The sequence below is a fragment of the Puntigrus tetrazona genome, chromosome 8 (genome assembly GCF_018831695.1).
Source record: "Puntigrus tetrazona isolate hp1 chromosome 8, ASM1883169v1, whole genome shotgun sequence".
Taxonomy (NCBI): domain Eukaryota; kingdom Metazoa; phylum Chordata; class Actinopteri; order Cypriniformes; family Cyprinidae; genus Puntigrus; species Puntigrus tetrazona.
Window position 1 is genome coordinate 1,526,748 of NC_056706.1, and position 19,884 is coordinate 1,546,631.

Sequence of the window (19,884 nt, forward strand, 5' to 3'; positions counted from 1 at the left end):
TAACAAAGACAATATTGACCATTTAAACTATTTAACATTTATGTCTTGTTTATTGAATTGTTGACATAGATTCATGCAAACCAAACCATTCATATAAAATCACCTGAATGTAACAAAGCATTTTGAATTTGTATTTAAATTAAAAGTTTAAAGTGAGATTAAATATAAACAAATAATTCGATATAAAATGTAATATGTTTAAAAACATCCTATTTTCATTACAATTCCAGAGTAAAATCAATACAGAAAGTGTTTGAACAAATGAATAGACGTTTAAGAGACACATCAGATCAGGAAGGTTGTGGTCTCCAAAATAAATGTAAGAAATATTTAATATATTCGCTCAATTTATTTTTACTTCACTCCGTCTAGTCTTCCTTCCTCTTTCAACATTGTCTTGTTTAACATACACTTTTTTACAGCTTGCTCTATCTTACATCTTGATTGCTCAGACTATAGAGTAGACTGTAGCCAGGCTTTTTTTGGGTCACCATTGACCCGCATGGTATTTTTTTTTCTACCATGGAATTCAACGGTGACCTCCGTAGTAGAAAAGAATATATTAAAATATATTCTCTCAATATTCAAGGTTTAATACACTAGTCTTCTTTGTTATGCGTTTCCTTTCTCGTGGCATACTCTAAACAAACCAAAATGGTTTTTTTTTTTTTTACCTTTTTGGGTCACCATTGACTCCCATAGTATTTTTTTTTTCCTACTATGGAAGTCAATGGTGACCAAAACTTCCCGGTTACAATTTTTTCAGCAGATCTTCCTTTGTGTATTTCATACAGGTTTGGAGCTACTAGAGGATGACTAAATGATGGGTGAACTATTTATTAATCCACAAAATTACAGTAAATATGACAATAATATGATACGCTTTTTACAAAAAAATAAATATGATAAGGAAAAAAATTATTAATCACAAAAACAATATGAAAAATATTGTGATCATTAAAATTTTTTATTCAAATCTGACAAAGAAACAATCTCATCTACATCATGGATATGAAAACATTTTCATCTTTTTTTAAACGCACGCTCTCAGAAATAAAAGGTACAAAAGCTGTCACTGGGGCTGTACCTTTTCAAAAGGGATGTGTTTGTACCTAAAAGGTCCACTTTGGTACCTTAAAAGGTACGTATTAGTACTTAAAGTGTACTTATTTGAGCCTAATAGGTACAAAAGTGTACCTTTTGAAAAGGAACCGCCCCCAGAGACAGCTTTTGTACCTTTTTTGTACCGTTTCTGAGAGTGCAGTAACTCCATCGAGCCGCTAGAGGCCGTCATATCACCGCTTTAAAGAAACACTGAATAAACAAAACCTCCTTAATTTTTGGTTATATATAATATACAATATTGCACGGTGTTATTTTAAAGTTGTGTTAAATTAATTAGACTTAGGATAAGTTTAGGTGGTGGATGATTTCAATTTGAAAAGGAAAACTCATTTTTGTAGTTCCCACACAATGTGGATCATTTCAAGCCAAAAACACATAAATAATTTCACACTAGAAGCAAAACGCATAGAAATGAATGCATCTTTAAGCCATGCAGATCTATTTATCTTCCGGAAAACATTTGTATCTAAGAGAGATGATCGATACAGAAAATATCATATAGCTGCATGCAAAACTGCAACTGAAGCCTTGAAATATAAATAACGATTTACAAATAAATATTTACATTAACTACCCAAAGCTTTGATTAACTGTCCATCGATGGTCTAAAAAGTGAATAAATTGAAATAAAACTGAAAAAGTAGTAGATCTGATACTAAACGGTACTAAAGTGACCGACTATTCTAGCTATATATATATATATATATATATATATATATTTAATATATGGAAGAGCAGAATAAAGCAGTTTTTTTTAATGCTGCCTGATTTGTTAAAAGCGACCCCAGGATATAGTTACAGAATCATCCTAATTATCATCTTGCACTTAACTGTTGTCCTCCTCCATTAACATCCTAGTGTCTTTCAGCGCAGCTCTTCTGATTTTCTGTTTTGCTCTCTTTGTTTCGCTCTTTAATGGTTCCGTCATAATGGCGTGAAGATGCGGTTGCTATGAGACGCCGACAGGACCGGGCTTTAATAGCGCTCTTCTGCAGGTTTAAAAGATGAAAAATCTCTCTTACACTCACTCACACTCACTCACACTCACACACACACACACACACACACACACACACACACACACACACACACACACACACACACACACACACACACACACACACACACACACACACACACACACACACACACACACACACACACACACACACACACACTCACACACACACACTCACACACACACACACTCTCACACACACACACACACACACACACACACACACACACACACACACTCACACAGAGTCAGTGACAGCCAGCCATAAAACCAGCCATCAGCCATTCTTGAAGAGTAATTTCAAAGAAGGAGCAAATGATTAGATTTGGATTAAAGCGGAAAAACTTCATTTGATGAACTGCATTTAAAGCAAACCGGGTCGGTTTTTGAATAAAATGCATCTGCTGAATATCTACACTGAGGAATCGGTCTAAAATTATTTTTGGTATTCGCGAAAGATCAGTAGCTTACCTTAAAAGTCAAATAAATGCCGTGTTATTTGTGAATAACAGAACAGAGTCTGAAATTAAAGCATAAACCGAAATAGCTAAAAATCAAGGGAACGAAACGACTAAAAACAGGAGAAAAGTGACCCGTGGACGTGTTTGATCAGAAACAGTGCTTTTAATCCCACTGGAAAGCATGAGAGGGCTATTTTTACCTGCTGGCTGTCGAGAATAAAACCCTAAGATAAAGGAGAACGACAGATGGAAACAACGCAAGCTAAATTTATTTGATCAAAAGGTTTTGCTCATTATATCATTAGATGACAACGACGGTGTTCAGATACAAACAGAGACTGAAGAGCTCGTTTAATAAACAGATATCTACAGACCAGAACACAGGAGACTTAAAAAAAGGAGACTTTTGTCATTTTGTTGCATGCTTTTAAACTTCATTCGTTTACTTTGAATCTCTCTGTATAGTTTTTATGCATATTTCTATCAGTTCCATTTTATTTTGTTAACAGCTAGCTCCAATAAGCGAAATACGTCTTTCCATCTTATCCTATTTCATTTAACATTTAAGTTTTGATAACCCAGACTTGATCTCAGCCTGTTTTAAGGGTTCGTACGATTAAAAGTTTATGAGCATTAAAAATATAAAGCTTTGAACGCTTCTTAACACAAAGCATCATCAATTATTTTTTATATTTATTATATTAAAAATGAAATGAACGTGTGGCCTCTATATATACTGGATACATTTTATTCCAACGTATAGTTTATTTAACATAACAGAGGCATGCCGATGAACAAGATGTTAAATAATTGAATTATTTATCACACTTATTAGCACAAAACAGTCCAAATGTACAGTGATTATATTCTTTTGAACACTACAACTACAGTAGTGTTTGATCAACCCCCATTTAGATGCCAAAAACGGTATTAAACTGTAATATTATAATGTTTTTATAACTACAAAATGAAGAATTTTTTTATTGCAGTATGTCTTCCAAAAATCAATTTTAAATTATATATATATATATATATATATATATATATATATATATATATATATATATATATATTTTTTTTTTTATTAAATAATATATGTAAAAATTGCATGAACTTGTAAATGTACTAACAGTTTCTGGGTAAACAGTAAATCTCATCCTTTATTTTCACTTTTGATTGATCTGCGCCTCCTGATATTAAAAGAACCTTCTCACCTTCACCAAGGTCAGATTTTCTCACCTTCAAAGGTCGTCTAAGATTAAGATGACTTTCTTTCTTCATCGGATCGCTTGCTCAGCCATGGATGTGAATGGGTGCCGTCAGAATGAGAGTCCAAACACCGCAATAATCCACAGCACTGCAGTCCATCAGTTAACACCGGAGAAGTAAACAGCAGCGTTTATGTATGAAATAAATGCATCGTTACGGCATTTTAATAGTTGCTTCTTGCATAAACACAAGCCCGTGATCCATAATAACTCTTCCTCCTGTGAAAAAGTGCATCTCCTGTTGTCTCTCGAGTCAAAATCCAGCCGCAGATTCGTTTAGAGCTGTTTCGAACCAAATTACTTTATAATACAATGACTTATATTTCAGTTAAAACGCCGTAATGCTGAATCACTTTCAGCTTTTGTTAACTCCTCGTGACTTTTTTTATCAGACTCTCATTCTGACGGCACCCATTCACCGCAGAGCATCTATTGCCGAGACGCGTTTCTTTAAATAAACTCACTAAAGAAAATTTAAACTCTTTCTCTAACGCTGCCGCGTTTCTTCGCATTGTTCTCACTGGAGAAGTCTTTTATGACGCTGTAGTAAACACTCACAGTGCTTTTAGCCGCTCGGCTCTGATCCGACCCGCGTTTACAGTCGCAGAGCCTCTTAAAGGCCGCGCGAAACTTCTGCGACATGGCGTTGTAGATGATGGGGTTGACGGCGCTGTTGGTGTAAACGCACATGCGGCAGAAGAGCAGGAACCAGGCGTTGAGATACGGAGGATCCATGAACGAATTCACCACCACCAGAGTCCGATACGGCATCCAGAGGAGGGCGAACAGGACCACCACCACCGCCAGCATCTTTGTGACCTGCCATACATGTCAAGGTTAACGCATCTGACCACAGAAACAGTTTCACGAAGGCAGAAGGTGCTACTGAGAGACGACGTGTGCTCCTGCGTTGATATTACGTGTTTACATTCGCATTGCACATGATTGCATAATATTTACGCTTTCTTAAGAAATGCTTTTGATACCCAAAAAATGCAAATTGCACCACTTTAGCTTTTGGTGGTTGAAAAAGATCCTCCTTTAATATCCTTCTTTGGGACAGTATACTAATCACTAGCTTACACGTTATATTATTGATTGGAATTGATATATGAAGACGCAGAACTACATCTCAAACACAAACAAGCTGTTTATAACGTAACTACGGTTCATTAACAATCACAGACAACAAAATCAGGATCTGTTTCCTGGTGACAATGAATGATGTTATTAATGTGTGTTTTCTTGTTATATTTGTATTAAAATGAATGAATAAATAACCATACGTGAATATATTTGTACATATTTTCTTTGAGTTACATACATTATTAATACAGTTAACTAAAAGCATAAAAACTGTTACTTGAAAATAAATATACTTTTTTTTTTTTTTACAAATATTATACAAAGAAACACTTCTCATTTTTATTTATATAGTAAAATAAGTAAAACAGAAAAAAAAAAATAATAAATAATATATATATATATATATATATATATATATATATATAATAAAAACTATTTCATTTTACATTTATTAATATTTGAATTAAAAAATGTCAAATAAAAAAATCAATAAATGTAAAACAGAAAATGGGAAATATACGTATATGTATGTATATATATGTTTATGTGTGTGCATATTAATAATATATATATATATATATATATATATTTCTCAGTATAATTTTCTTTCTTCATTAAATAGGTATAATATATTTTCTTTATATTTTTCAACGAATTGTATAGACATACATGAATTTTTTTTTTCTTTGTTTCTTCATATGTTCTAGTACGTGACAGAGAGAGCGCACCTGTTTCCTGGAGGCTGCTGCTCTACAGGACACCTTCACGGAGCTCTGCCGCCGGCTCTGATGAACAGAGAGCCTCTGCTCGGACAGATTCGACGGCAGCGGGTCTCGAAACAAGACCCTGGCGATCAGTCCGTACAAAACCAAAGCCACGACGAGAGGAACCACATAAAACAGAGTGAAGTCCAGGAAGTAGATGGGCATGTAGAGGTTCCTGGACACCCGATAGCCGCAGCGGACCACGACGCCGTTAGAATAAACCGTCTCATTCGTGTCGACGAGGAAGAACCACATGATGCAGTAGAGAGAGGTGAAGATCCAGACGCAGCCGATGATCTTCTTGGCTCTGGACACGGTGCAGATGAGCTGGGCTTTGATGGAGTGGCAGATGGCGATGTAGCGTTCGATGGTGAAGGCCGTGATGGAGCAGGAGGACACGTTGATGCCCAGGTACTGCAGGTAAGTGATGCAAACGCAGCCGGCGTAGCCGTAGATCCACGAAGCCACCACCTCGGAGATGTTCGGTAAACCTGCCGCCACAAGCACGGTCAGATCGGCCACGGCTAGACTCACTAAATAGCAGTTGGTGGCGGTCATCATGTGTTTGCTGCGGATCACCACCAGGACCACCATGACGTTCCCGCGATCCCCACACCACAGATGAGGAGCGACAGAGAGATGGTGACTGCCTGGATCTCCAGAGAGTTCTCCGGCATGGTGCTCAGAGTCTGACCCTCGCTGGAGTTTCTGTCCGAATGCATCGAGGTGCTGTTATCCATCGTGATGTTTCTCAAGATATTCCTATTATAGCCATATCTGCAAAAATAGAAAGATAGAGGAAAATTCACACTACCGCCATCATTATCATCAGCATCATCATCACCACCACCACAATCACCACCATCATCACCACCACCACTATCATCATCATCACCACCACCACCATCATCATCACCGCCAACACCACTCCGCTATCATCATCATCATCACCGCAACCATCATCATCACCACCACCACCATCATCACCGCCAACACCACTCCGCTATCATCATCATCACCGCAACCATCATCATCACCACCAACACCACTCCGCTATCATCATCATCACCACCGCAACCATCATCATCATCGCCACCAACATCATCATCATCATCTTCACCACCGCCAACATCATCATCACCGCCACCATCATCACCATCATCGCCACCATCATAACCATCATCTTCAACATCATCACCACCACCACCACCATCATCACCACCACCAACATCACCACCACCACTATTATCATCACCATCACCACATCGCAACCATCATCACCACCACCAACATCATCATCACCGCCATCACCACCATCAACATCATCACCGCCACCATCAACATCATCACCGCCACCATCACCATCACCATCACCATCATCATCATCATTGCCACCATCACCACCACATCATCACCGCAACCATAATCATCACCACCACCATCACCACTACCAGCATCATCACCACCACCAGCACCATCATCACCGCAACCATCATCATCATCATCACCACCACCATCACCCTCACCATCATCATCAAGATTATTTCTTGTTTTCACTTCAGTTAGCTGAAGAACTTAAAAAAAGTAAAATGGCATATTATGAATACAATATATATAAAATATAAATGTATAAAATATATAATACAACAGACAAAAAATACAAATGTAAAAATGTTTGCATTTTTGATAACACTTTACAGGAAGGTGTTATTTGTTAACGTTGTGTTAATGTATTAATTAACATAAATTAACAATGAACACTACATTTATTACACTCTTTATTCATGTTAATGTTAGTTAATAAAAACACATTGCATATTAATGTTAGCACACAGCGCATTAACTAATCATAACAAACAAAAATGCATGAGTAAATGATGAAATTAATAAACTAAGATGAATAAATTCTGTAGAAGTATTGTTCATAGTTGGTTAACAAACATAGTTTGTAAAGTGTTACCTCATTTTAAATATTTTATTTCATGTGACATAAATGCTTTCATGGCTTTAGTTTTAGTTAATAACCCTGCTGCACAGTTCTCTAATATTTAAACTTCATTTCACATAACCGAAAAAGACGTGCCATACATCACCTACCTTTTTTCACAATAAACACCACTTTCACTACTAAATATAATATAATACAAAAGACACAAGTAATAAAATATAGAAAGCATCACGGTTGTTTAATGTCTGGGATGGGATCAGATGCATGAAGTGTTACTCACCGTGAAGCTGGACGATCTTCCAGACGATGGATCTTCAGTTTCAGGTCAGTGAGAGATTTCTTCTCCAGAGAGAGAATCAGCATCAGTCCTCCTCTTCTCCTCTCTCTCCTCCTCTTCCACTCGCTCAACATCAATCCCTCTCCTCTCTCCTTTTTATTCTTGTCTCTGTGTTCAGCTTTTAGCAGTTCGTTAAAAGCATACTTAATAGATATTTTGGGGATGAAGCCAAGAACATCATCTGAAAACTGATAAAACAGCTTTGGATGAAACTCTTTAAATAATGAGGGTTAAACTGTAACATAAACATGATAACACAATCAGAAAAATCCTCTTTTAAATGTGTGTATATACACAAAATCTGTGCAAACATTTCCACACAGAAATGATGCCTAGCCCTGGCACATTACAAAATTTTATTAATAAAAATATTAATAATAATAATAATAGGCAAATGTAACATGTCTACATTAAATGGAAATATACTACATCCTCTTAATTTCAACAATTTTTGATGCTTATCTCTGTCTATCATCGACACATGATATGATTCAAATCAACACAAAGAGGTTGTAAAATTTTAATAATAATAATAATAAATTCACCCACTTTCTATTTTTATTCATGACTTATTTCATACATTATATTACGTAATATAATCACCAATCATATTTGTCAGTTGTCATTAGTATATTACTAATAACAGTGGCACACGAGAAGAGCAAAATATGCCTTTTTTGAAGCTACTGTATATATAAAATGAATATTTAAAGTTTAGGCGTTCATTGCTGTTAGCGTCACTGTTTTACTTACACTTACATTAATCCTGCCCGGCAAAAACTGATCGACAACCATACATTCCAGAATAAAAATACATGGGAATATACTGCAAAATATAATGTGATATATTACATAATACATTGGAAACAAATGCTTGGTTTTTTTATATATACTGTATATACACCGCAATATACGCTGCCCTCCAAAAGTTAAAGTAACTTGACATTATCATTGAAGACCAGCATTAATGATTTTCATTTTGATCACATAATGATGTCAATATACAGATGTCAAAGTTGAGCTACTATGGAGAAACTGGACCGTCATGTCCATAAGACACGTATATCAAGTCAATGTTAATAAACTGACCTCTCCGATGTCCAGATTACGAAGAGCTGTACTCGCTGCTCACGGTGGATGTTTTAAAATGATCACCAACGAAAAAGGATGTCCAAAACGTCACTTTTCTAGGGCATTTCCAAACCAGCCAGTGTATGCATTGAAAATGGTTATATATAATATATTTAACAGTGAAGACAAATGCAAATCTAATATTCATAACTTTCTAATACGTTTAACACATTCCTGGATTGAGTTAAAGCTGATTTCTAGTTTCCAGCGTGCTTTGCTTCCGACTGTTAAAGATATGTTGCATCATTTTAATTTAATTTATTTAAAAAGAAACTGTAGTTTTAGTGCCTTATTGTGAGCAGTTGTAATCTTATGCTACTGTAAACTAGCTATATTTTAAAATACGGCACATGTATATCATAAATGAGTATTAAATACAAGAAATAATGTGTGCAATGTTTCATACAAAAGGCGTGAAAAGACCCGAAGGCTTCTAATGGATCAATATCCGAGACAGTGAGAGAGTTTACAGAACTAAAACTATCACTATGATTTAACATAAGTGATTATTGTTTGTGAAGTCTATAAATACTGAGGCCTACGGCGGTGGATGTCTCTCTTCTCTGACACACTAATTGATTCGTGGAGCTCTTTCCTAAACAGAGGATGATTTGAATCAGGTGTGTAGATTAGGGAGAGCTGTGTTCACTGATTGAATGCAGCTACTTCCTCCAGCCACAAGAGGTCTTCATCTCCCTGCGCTAAACCTGCCTAAGAGCTCAAGGAATGGTTTAAAGGCTACTATTTATGTGACTTTACAAAAAAACAGTGCTCGTGTTAAAACAGACAGGAGTGAGTGTTTACTGATGGACTAAATGCTGGTTAGCCTGATGTGGGATTTTAGGGGAATTCATAAATTCATGCAAAACAAGTTTGTCAAGCCAGCCGCACGTCTTTTTTTTAATGCACGCATGTAATCGTGGACTTACAGTACGGGTGCTCCGAGCAGTCAAAATACATGTAAACAAGCCGTTATAGAGGCGTTTCTTTAATCAGCCAGCTTATTTTAACTTTTTATTTTAATGTTTGTAAATACAATAAATGCATTCATAAACGTTTGTACTGTACATTCATTATAAATAATTTGTACATGCCAATAAATGTGAATATTAAAGATTTTTATTAATTTTTATTTTTGTGTTTTTTGTATGTGTGTGTGTGTGTGTGTGTGTGTGTGTGTGTGTGTGTGTGTGTGTATGTAATTATATATGTATACAAAGGGAAAAGCTTTTGAGGCATTAACGTGACAATATTATTTATTGTTTAAATTGACCATGACTATCAATGTGTTTATTTTCAAGTCATTTTACTGTACAGTTTTAAAGACAATTAAAGGCAAAAACATTCCTGCTCTTGGATCATTATATTAAAACACACATAAACTTATTTCCCTTAGCTCTATAATTTTTTTCCTGTTTAAAAGTGACCCTGATCTATTGCTATATTAATTTTCAAGGCTTTTTACTGTATAGTTTTGCAGAAAACTACAAGAAAATGCATCCTAGCACTTTTTTATATTTCTGTATATTCAAAAATTGTGTTTTACAAGTTCTTTAAACTAATTCTTTTAATTGATCTACATTCAGAGTGATCCTGAATATCAATGTAATTATATTCTAGTTATTTTACTGTACAGTTTTGGAGGAAACTAAAAGCAAAGTCACTAGAAACAACGAAATGCGTCCTAGCAGATTGTATGGTGTCCCAATTTTTCAACACTCATAATACTTGTTCCTTCATAGATTAGCTCATTCTTTCAATTGATCCATATTCAGAGTGACCCTGACTATTACTGTATTCATTTTCGATTACAAATTTAAAGGTATACTCACCACAAAGAACACATTTTTACACCTTATTTATTTTTAATGTTGCACGGTTGCAGTCGTTGTTTTTTTTAAATAATAAAACACTGCAGGACAGTGGCACACTACGAAGAATAATAGTATTATGTTCATTTTCAATAAAGAAATACTTTTTTCGTACAGAATGTGTTTTTCTTTCACTGAATGATCAAATGTTGTTATTTGGAAACGATATGCTTCAGCGATATGCAAAATTTGACTGTAAAAGGCTGTAAAGATCATACATTAGTTAAGCTACAATACAATAACTGTGAAATATTATTTGCGCCTCAGCTTGATTTCTGATTTGTCTCTTCAGAGCCCTTCCTCTTGACCTAAATAGCTGTGTAGCTGCTTTCCCTTTCTTTCATACTCAAGCTCAAACCATTATTACTCAATATGCACTTCTGTGGGTTATACCAACTATAATACGACGTCCACTATTTCTCTCTGTGGAACAAACACATTATTTTGTGTTATTGTGCTGGTGATGCCCTGTACAGCAACAGTTAAATGTACTGAGTGACAATCATACAGGATGATATTTTTTAAGTTACGTAAACCAATGCCTAAACGAGCCTCTGAAAAAAGTTTGATGGCCAATAATGAGTTCCTAGGCTAAAGAAACCTGGGAAATAGAGGGAAACTGTCAAACTGTAACAAATACTGTCAAACTTTTTGTGCCCTATTCAAAAGAAGCAAAAATTCTCATAAGAGAAGGAATTATTTTAATTCTTATGAATCTTTGATTATTCACGACTACATTGATTGTTGTGTGTGCAACCAGCAACAACATCCTAATAGAAAGAAGTGTTGTCCATGTATTTAATTTATTTTAAATCCATCATAAATGGATGAATGGATAAACAAACAATATACTCAATATAAAGAAAAAATGATCACATAAAAAATTATATGAATGACTAATGATTATATAATGATTATGCAAATAAATTATTACAAATGAAAAAAAAATATTTTAATGTTTGGAAGCTACATAACTTCAAATCTGTAACACATTCTTTAGAATTTATTTACTTTTTCAGTTTCACAAGTTGTTTTTCTTGGTTGTTTTTTGTTTTGTTTTGGTGTGTATTTGACCTCAAGCAGAAACGACTCTCAAGATTAATCTTTCACTATTAATCTGCATCTATTTAATAACAAGAACAGAGTGAAATACGTTTCTTGTAAGAGTTCTCATTTCAAAGAAAATGAAAGTTAGTTTAGTTTAATCTTGCGAGTGTGATTAGAGGCTTCATAAACATTGCACGAAAAAATGAGTCATGAAGCAGGTACACATTTTCATATGATTTGCATATTTTTATACGTAGCATGTACATGTTCTTCCCTACTGGAATTTTCCATCCCAGATCACCCTGGCCAATAAGAATCTGATGACGTTTAGGTGAGCCCCATATATTGAAGGGCCAACTCGGTTGAGACAACTCAGACAACTCCGACAACATACAATAACTTCGACAACTACAAGAACTACGATAACTTCGACAATTAGATAACCACGACAACTACGATAACCACGACAATCTACGATAACCACGACAATTACGATAACCACGACAACTACGATAACCACGACAACTACGATAACCCACGACACGCTATAACGATAACCATGATAACTATCGATAACGATAACGACAACTACGATAACCACGACAACCACGTTAATAATTACGATAACCACGACAATTACGATAACCACGACAACTACGATAACCACGACAACTACGATAACTTCGACAACTACGATAACTTCGACAATTACGATAACCACGACAACTACGATAACCACGACAATTACGATAACCACGACAACTACGATAACTTCGACAATTACGATAACCACGACAACTACGATAACCAATGACAATTCACGATAACCCACGACAACTACGATAACCCGACGACAATTAACGATAACCACGACAACTCGATAACCACGACAATTACAATAACCACGACAACTACGATAACTTCGACAATTACGATAACCACGACAACTACGATAACCACGACAATTACGATAACCACGACAACTACGATAACCACGACAACTACGATAACCACGACAATTACGATAACCACGACAACTACGATAACCACGACAATTACGATAACCACGACAATTACGATAACCACGACAACTACGATAACCACGACAATTACGATAACCACGACAATTACGATAACCACGACAATTACGATAACCACGACAACTACGATAACCACGACAATTACGATAACCACGACAATTACGATAACCACGATAACCCACGACAATTACGATAACCACGACACGATAACCACGATAATAACCACGACAATTACGATAACCACGACAATTACGATAACCACGACAACTACGATAACCACGACAGCTACGATAACTTCGACAGTTACGATAACCACGACAGCTACGATAACTTCGACAATTACGATAACCACGACAATTACGATAACCACGACAACTACGATAACTTCGACAATTACGATAACCACGACAACTACGATAACCACGACAACTATGATAACTTCGACAATCTAAAAGTTTAACATTCTGGGTCAAGCTGAAATGACGGGTCAGTGTGAGGTAAATATGCCTATTTCAGGCTCTACAGCCGTATCAGTCACCACTGAAAACCCACTGGCTTTGTCTTTCTCAAGACTCCGGCAGCAGTTTACTAAAGGTCCACTAATGCATATTTTTAATGCTGCCATGCTTAGTTTATCTATATATAAGATTGCGGTAGCTGTAGATAAGCTGTACCGAGATTTCAGCTGGACAAAGCTAGTTTTAGCTGCGCCTGAAATATACTCAGCTGTAAAAGGTTTTATTTCCATAATCAAGAAATATAACTTTCAGCTATTCAATGGCTCAGTAACCCAAGGATGTAGCAATTTGATAACAGTATAACATGACGTTAAAATACTATAAATCAATACGGCAAACTGATAATATGATATCTCAAGACGACCAGTTTCGACACAAATAACCCAATTCATCGCCTTCTTTCAAGCGGGTAGTGGGTTCTTCCTGGATCCTATCTGTGGCTGTAACTTCTCTGCAGTCTAAAAATAAAATACAAATCTTTAAATCTAACATTGTTTGTGTTTTTTTGTTTTAATGATTGTGTGTGACACTTCTCTGGGTCAGCAATTCCCACTGTTATGCATTCTTTGGGCAAGGAAATGGGGTACTCCTACAGATCGCCCCGATTAATCTCTAATCTAAATACTGAGCGCTCGTTTTTGAAGCAGACAGGAGGGTGGAAAAAGTAACTCGGGAGGAAATTAACAAAGCAATTTTCATAAAGCCCTGACTACATTTGCATTTCAAGCTATGACAGCACATTCAGCACGCAACCCTTAAAGGAGCTACCGAATATCACGTGATTTCACCCTTTTTTCCTGCAGTTACGTCAGAAAATAGTTTTCCAGCGCTGTATGTAAATTTACTGAAGCAGTCATTTTTTCAAAGTGCAAGTTGTGTTTCTCATTTTATGTGTCACAGTACGATCATGATGTTATTTAGTGCTGTAACACATCCTAAAGTATATAAAGGGAAATCGAGGTTAAATGTCAGAAGGTCCTGTCTTTTATTGTTCATTGCCTACTGATGAAATAATGTTTTATAAAAATGGATTGACTTTGCCGATATAAATATATATTCTAAACAATTTTAGTTCTGTACTGTTGGGTTACTTTTGACATTTACATTTTTTTTATATTTAATAAAACATTTTTTGCAAAGATAAAGAAAAAATATGTTTGCTGTTACATATTAAAAAGGTCATAGTCAGATGTATTTAATTAATCAAGAGAAACCAAAAAAATCTAGCTTGTATCGTTTTGTTACTTTTGACCCATCTGTGTGTTACTTTCGTCTTTCCTGATGGGGTCGAAAGTAACAATGTACAACTTATGTTCAAAATAAATGTTATACTGAAGTCATTCTACATTTGTACAAAATATACCAACCCATACTGATTGACCACACATGTGAGTTACTGACAACAGGAAAAATGTATCTCTGTCCAAAACATTATCTTTTAAAATTAAGTTTTTCTGAAAAGTTACTTTTGCACCTGCTCTCCACTAGTTTCCTGTAAAGGGTTGGTTTAGGTGTAGGGTTGATGCAGGACAATAGCACATACAGTCTTTCTACAGTATAAAAACATCACGCCTATAGATTTTTCTCACAATTTGCAAAAGCAAGTGTGCGTTTTAAGCGCTGCTTGATGCGGAGTAAATCGTAATCAAGCACACCTGAAGCAGCTAATCAAGGTCTTACTAGGTGTACTTAAAACCTCCAGGCAGGTGCGTTGAGGCAAGTTGGAGATAACTGTGCAGGATGAAGTTTGATTAGATTAGATTAGATTAGATTCAACTTTATTGTCATTACACATGTACAAGTACAAAGTAACGAAATGCAGTTTAGGTCTAACCAGGAGTGCAATAAGCAGCAAGTGCAGGATATAGGTACAAATATAAATTACACAAATAAAGTGCACATATAGGTAATATGTACAGGAGATAAATATGTGATAATATGTGATAAACAATTTACAGGTGTTTATGTACAAACAGGATATACAGGATATGTGTAGACAAATTTTCAAGAGTATGTACAATGGATATGTACATACATTTACAATATATATATATATATATATATATATATATATGTACAGTGGAGTGCGATGAATGTTAAACAGTACATTGTATATTTTTTGATGACCTCTGATCTAAAATATGCAGCTTTGCTAGATGTTTGAATCTTATGAAAGTAAATTAGAGACTGAAAAGAATGATACATGATGGTGGTCTGAGCTGCTGTTTCCTGTATTTTATAAGAGTGGTTTTCAAACCTGTCCTGGAGGCACCCCGGCCCTGTACATCTATGTGTCCCCTTATTAAAAGCACTTGATTCCACCCATCAGCTCGTTGGTAGAGATTACAAGACCTGGGTGTATTGGGTTTATCTGATAAGGGGGACATATAAATAGCAGTTGGTGGCGGTCATCATGTGTTTGCTGCGGATCACCACCAGAACCACCATGACGTTCCCAGCCTCCAGCAGAGCTTTGACGCTGAAGCGGCTGGGATGAGAATCAGCACCTCTAAATCTGAGGCCATGGTTCTCAGTCGGACAAGGGTGGCTTGCCCCCTTCAGGTTGGTGTGGGAGCTCCTGCCTCAGGTGGAGGAGTTTCAGTATCTTGGGGTCTTGTTCACGAGTGAGGGGAGAATGGAACGAGAGATCAGCAGACTAATCAGTGCAGCTTCAGCAGTAAAGCAGTCGCTGTACCGGTCTGTCATGGTGAAGAAGGAGCTGAGCCACAAGGCGAAGCTCTCGATTTACCGGTCAATCTTCTTTCCTACTCTCAGCTTTGGTCGTGAGCTTTGGTTCATGACCGAAAGGATGAGATCCCGGATACAAGCGGCTGAAATGAGTTTCCTCCGTAGGGTGGCTGGGTGCTCCCTTAGAGATAGGGAGGGCCTCGGTGTTCCCCCAGAAGGAAGTGTCTGGAGAAAGAGGGAAGTCTGGGCGTCCCTTCTTAGACTGTTGCCCCCGCGACCCGGCCCCGAATAAGCGGTAGCGAATGGATGGATGGATTTCAGTTAATTGAAGAACTTAAAAAAAGTAAAATGGCTTTATGAATAAAATATATATAATATATAAATGTATAAAATATATAATATATATATAAAAAACCAACAGTAAAAAAAAAAAAATTAACACTTTACAGGAAGGCATTATTTGTTAACATTAGTCAATGTATTAATTAACATGAATTAACAATGAACACTACATTTATTACACTTTCATGTTCATGTTAGTTAATAAAAACACATTGCATATTCATGTTAGCACACAGTGCATTAACTAGTAAATGATGAAATTAATAAACTAAGATGAATAAATTCTGTAGAAGTATTGTTCATAGTTGGTTACCAAACATAGTTTGTAAAGTGTTACCTCATTTTAAATATTTTATTTCATGTGACATAAATGCTTTCATGGTTTTAGTTTTAGTTAATAACCCTGCTGCACAGTTCTCTAATATTTAAACTTCATTTCACATAACCGAAAAAGACGTGCCATACATCACCTACCTTTTTTCACAATAAACACCACTTTCACTACTAAATATAATATAATACAAAAGACACAAGTAATAAAATATAGAAAGCATCACAGTTGTTTAATGTCTGGGATGGGATCAGATGCATGAAGTGTTACTCACCGTGAAGCTGGACGATCTTCCAGACGATGGATCTTCAGTTTCAGGTCAGTGAGAGATTTCTTCTCCAGAGAGAGAATCAGCATCAGTCCTCCTCTTCTCCTCTCTCTCCTCCTCTTCCACTCGCTCAACATCAATCCCTCTCCTCTCTCTTTTTTATTCTTGTCTCTGTGTTCAGCTTTTAGCAGTTCGTTAAAAGCATACTTAATAGATATGTTGGGGATGAAGCCAAGAACATCATCTGAAAACTGATAAAACAGCTTTGGCAGCTTGGATGAAAATCTTTAAATAATGAGAGCTGAACTGTAAAAACACAAACACATTAAACAACAGCAGCGAACAAAGCCAAAATCTGATGACACAATCAGAAAAATCTTCCAGAATACAAAGAGCTGTAATAGCTGTTAACGGTGGTGTTAGATGATATATGATTTTCTATGATTTAATGTTGACATTAAGTGACTGCATGATGGAAATTTCCAAAGCAGATGTGTGTGCATATCTTCAAGGATCGCTTGTTCTCTCATATCTTGGACTCGGTTCCTGCTTATCGCGTACCAAGGCCGCTTTCTCGCATGTTTTGGGAAGACAGTCTTAATCTCAGAACTCAACCTTGGACGAGTCACGCTATGATGATATAATGTTCCACTTTGTGACATGGTGTGTTTTCTTATCTTTTCACAATAAAAAGGAGATTTTCTGGTGGGGCTTTCAGATGCAAACCAAGGCAAACTTGACGGTTTTGCTCTCGCTTGCAACTGAAGACACCACTTGCGAGCTCTTTAAAAATTAGAAACAAATCGTCGTGTCTTTATTTTAACAAGAGTGACTTCGGTGGGAAAGAAGAGGCATCCAGACCCAACAGATGGATATTTTGAAATGATCACAAACTAAAAAGGATTCATGCCACTTGTGTTATTTTTGTGGCTTTGGTGACGTTTTACACCAAAGTAGTGCTCATGTTAAAACAGACAGGAGCGGTAATAGCTGCAAACGGTGATATTTTACAGCTGGACCAAATGCTGGTTAGCGTGACTGAAATGGTGATATGTTTGTACTGGGATTTTAGGGGAATTCATAAACAGACCTGCAGAACAGGTTAAGTGGGACGACGCATTCTGAATGCATGACAGGGACAATGATGCAAAAAGTTTATTAGTAGGGCGCACCTGTACTGAATGAGTCATAGGTGCACGGCACAGTTGCTCTCAGGGCGCGTCCAAGTTCCCTTTTGCTTTAACCATTTTGATTTTTTTTAACTTGAATGCATAGTCACCAGCTATGATAAAACCAGGGTTTTTTGTATGTTGTTTGTGTCTTTAGCATTTGCACATGGGGGAGGAAAGTAAACTGCAGCCATAACAATTTATCTGTGTACAGATAAAATGAGCATGCATGCTTCCAAAACACTGCCATGGATTTTGAGAAGACAGAGCTGGGTGGTTTGCTTTGATGGTGGACTTGGGTGTGGTGCCAAGTAATTCAACTTGTCTGTGTCATTGGATCTGCATGACTTTGTGGCTGGGGCAGCAGTACATAATTTTCCCATGGAATATTTTAAAAAGTAAAAAAGTTACAGTTAAAATTATTTAAAGAGCCCATAAGTTAAAAATGCACCTCTGGCGGGTCCACATCGCATGATTATTACACACAGATGCACAGCAGCACAACTGAAATATTAGAGTGTAAAAGAATATTATTGTATAGGCTAAACATGGATAAAAATGTAATGATGGACAGTCATTGCATGTATTCTTAAACAAATTACTTATGTACTTTATTTAGAGATCAATGTGCAAAACCTTTCCAGTAAATGGCTGCTCTCAAAAATGCTACAAATACAGTAACTTAAATGTTTTACTATTTTCAGAATGATTACTAATGCCTTGAGATCATTTTTTTTTAGTTTAACAGGAAAAGCTACGTGTCATGTGCATTGATCTCATGACATGCTCTTGCTTATAAATTAAGATTTAGATTATTGTACAAGGAAACCCTAAATTAAAACATCCCATTAATGCAACTTATCCTAATTTCAATTTAAATCATATTGAAATCATATGAAAACTTGCAGTTGGATCAACAAATATGTTAACTTAAGAAATTGTGCTTCCAACCCTAATAATAAGATAATTAAAATAATAATTTCGCCATATTGTATAATTTTAAGTCATGTTGGGCCATCTAGTGGACTGACTTAGAACTACTGGCATTTCTTTTTTTAATCTACATTTCTAGGTCTAAAACGCAGGCTTTTAACACACCATACCTGGCTACATGTCATGTTCTTCTTAAAGCTTATAGGCCGGTTTTCTAGACAGGGCCATATTAGACCATAGGTTCATCAGGACATTTAAGTCATAAACATGCCTTAGAAAAAAACTGGTGTTATCGGTGTCCATCGTAAGACAAAGCCACTGACATGTTTTAGGATCTGTCAGTTCAAGTTTGTTTTATTTGAAACAGCTCAGACTTACCTTTTAGTCTAGCAATAGGTTTAAGGCGTTGTCAGACACAAGAACGTCTTCTAAACTGCAGGAACTCATTTATTCTCACATTCAGATCAGGAGCAGCACACAAAGGTGAATGTCATAAAGTGAATCATGCATGAATCATGTGCTGCTTCATTGAGATTTAC

At 36.2% G+C, this 19,884-nt stretch overlaps 1 pseudogene; it reads right to left on the bottom strand.

Moving 5' to 3' along the window:
- Window positions 1–4,317: 4,317 nt before the first annotated feature.
- Window positions 4,318–8,245, bottom strand: LOC122350608 (annotated as a pseudogene).
- Between the last annotated feature and the right edge of the window lie 11,639 nt (window positions 8,246–19,884).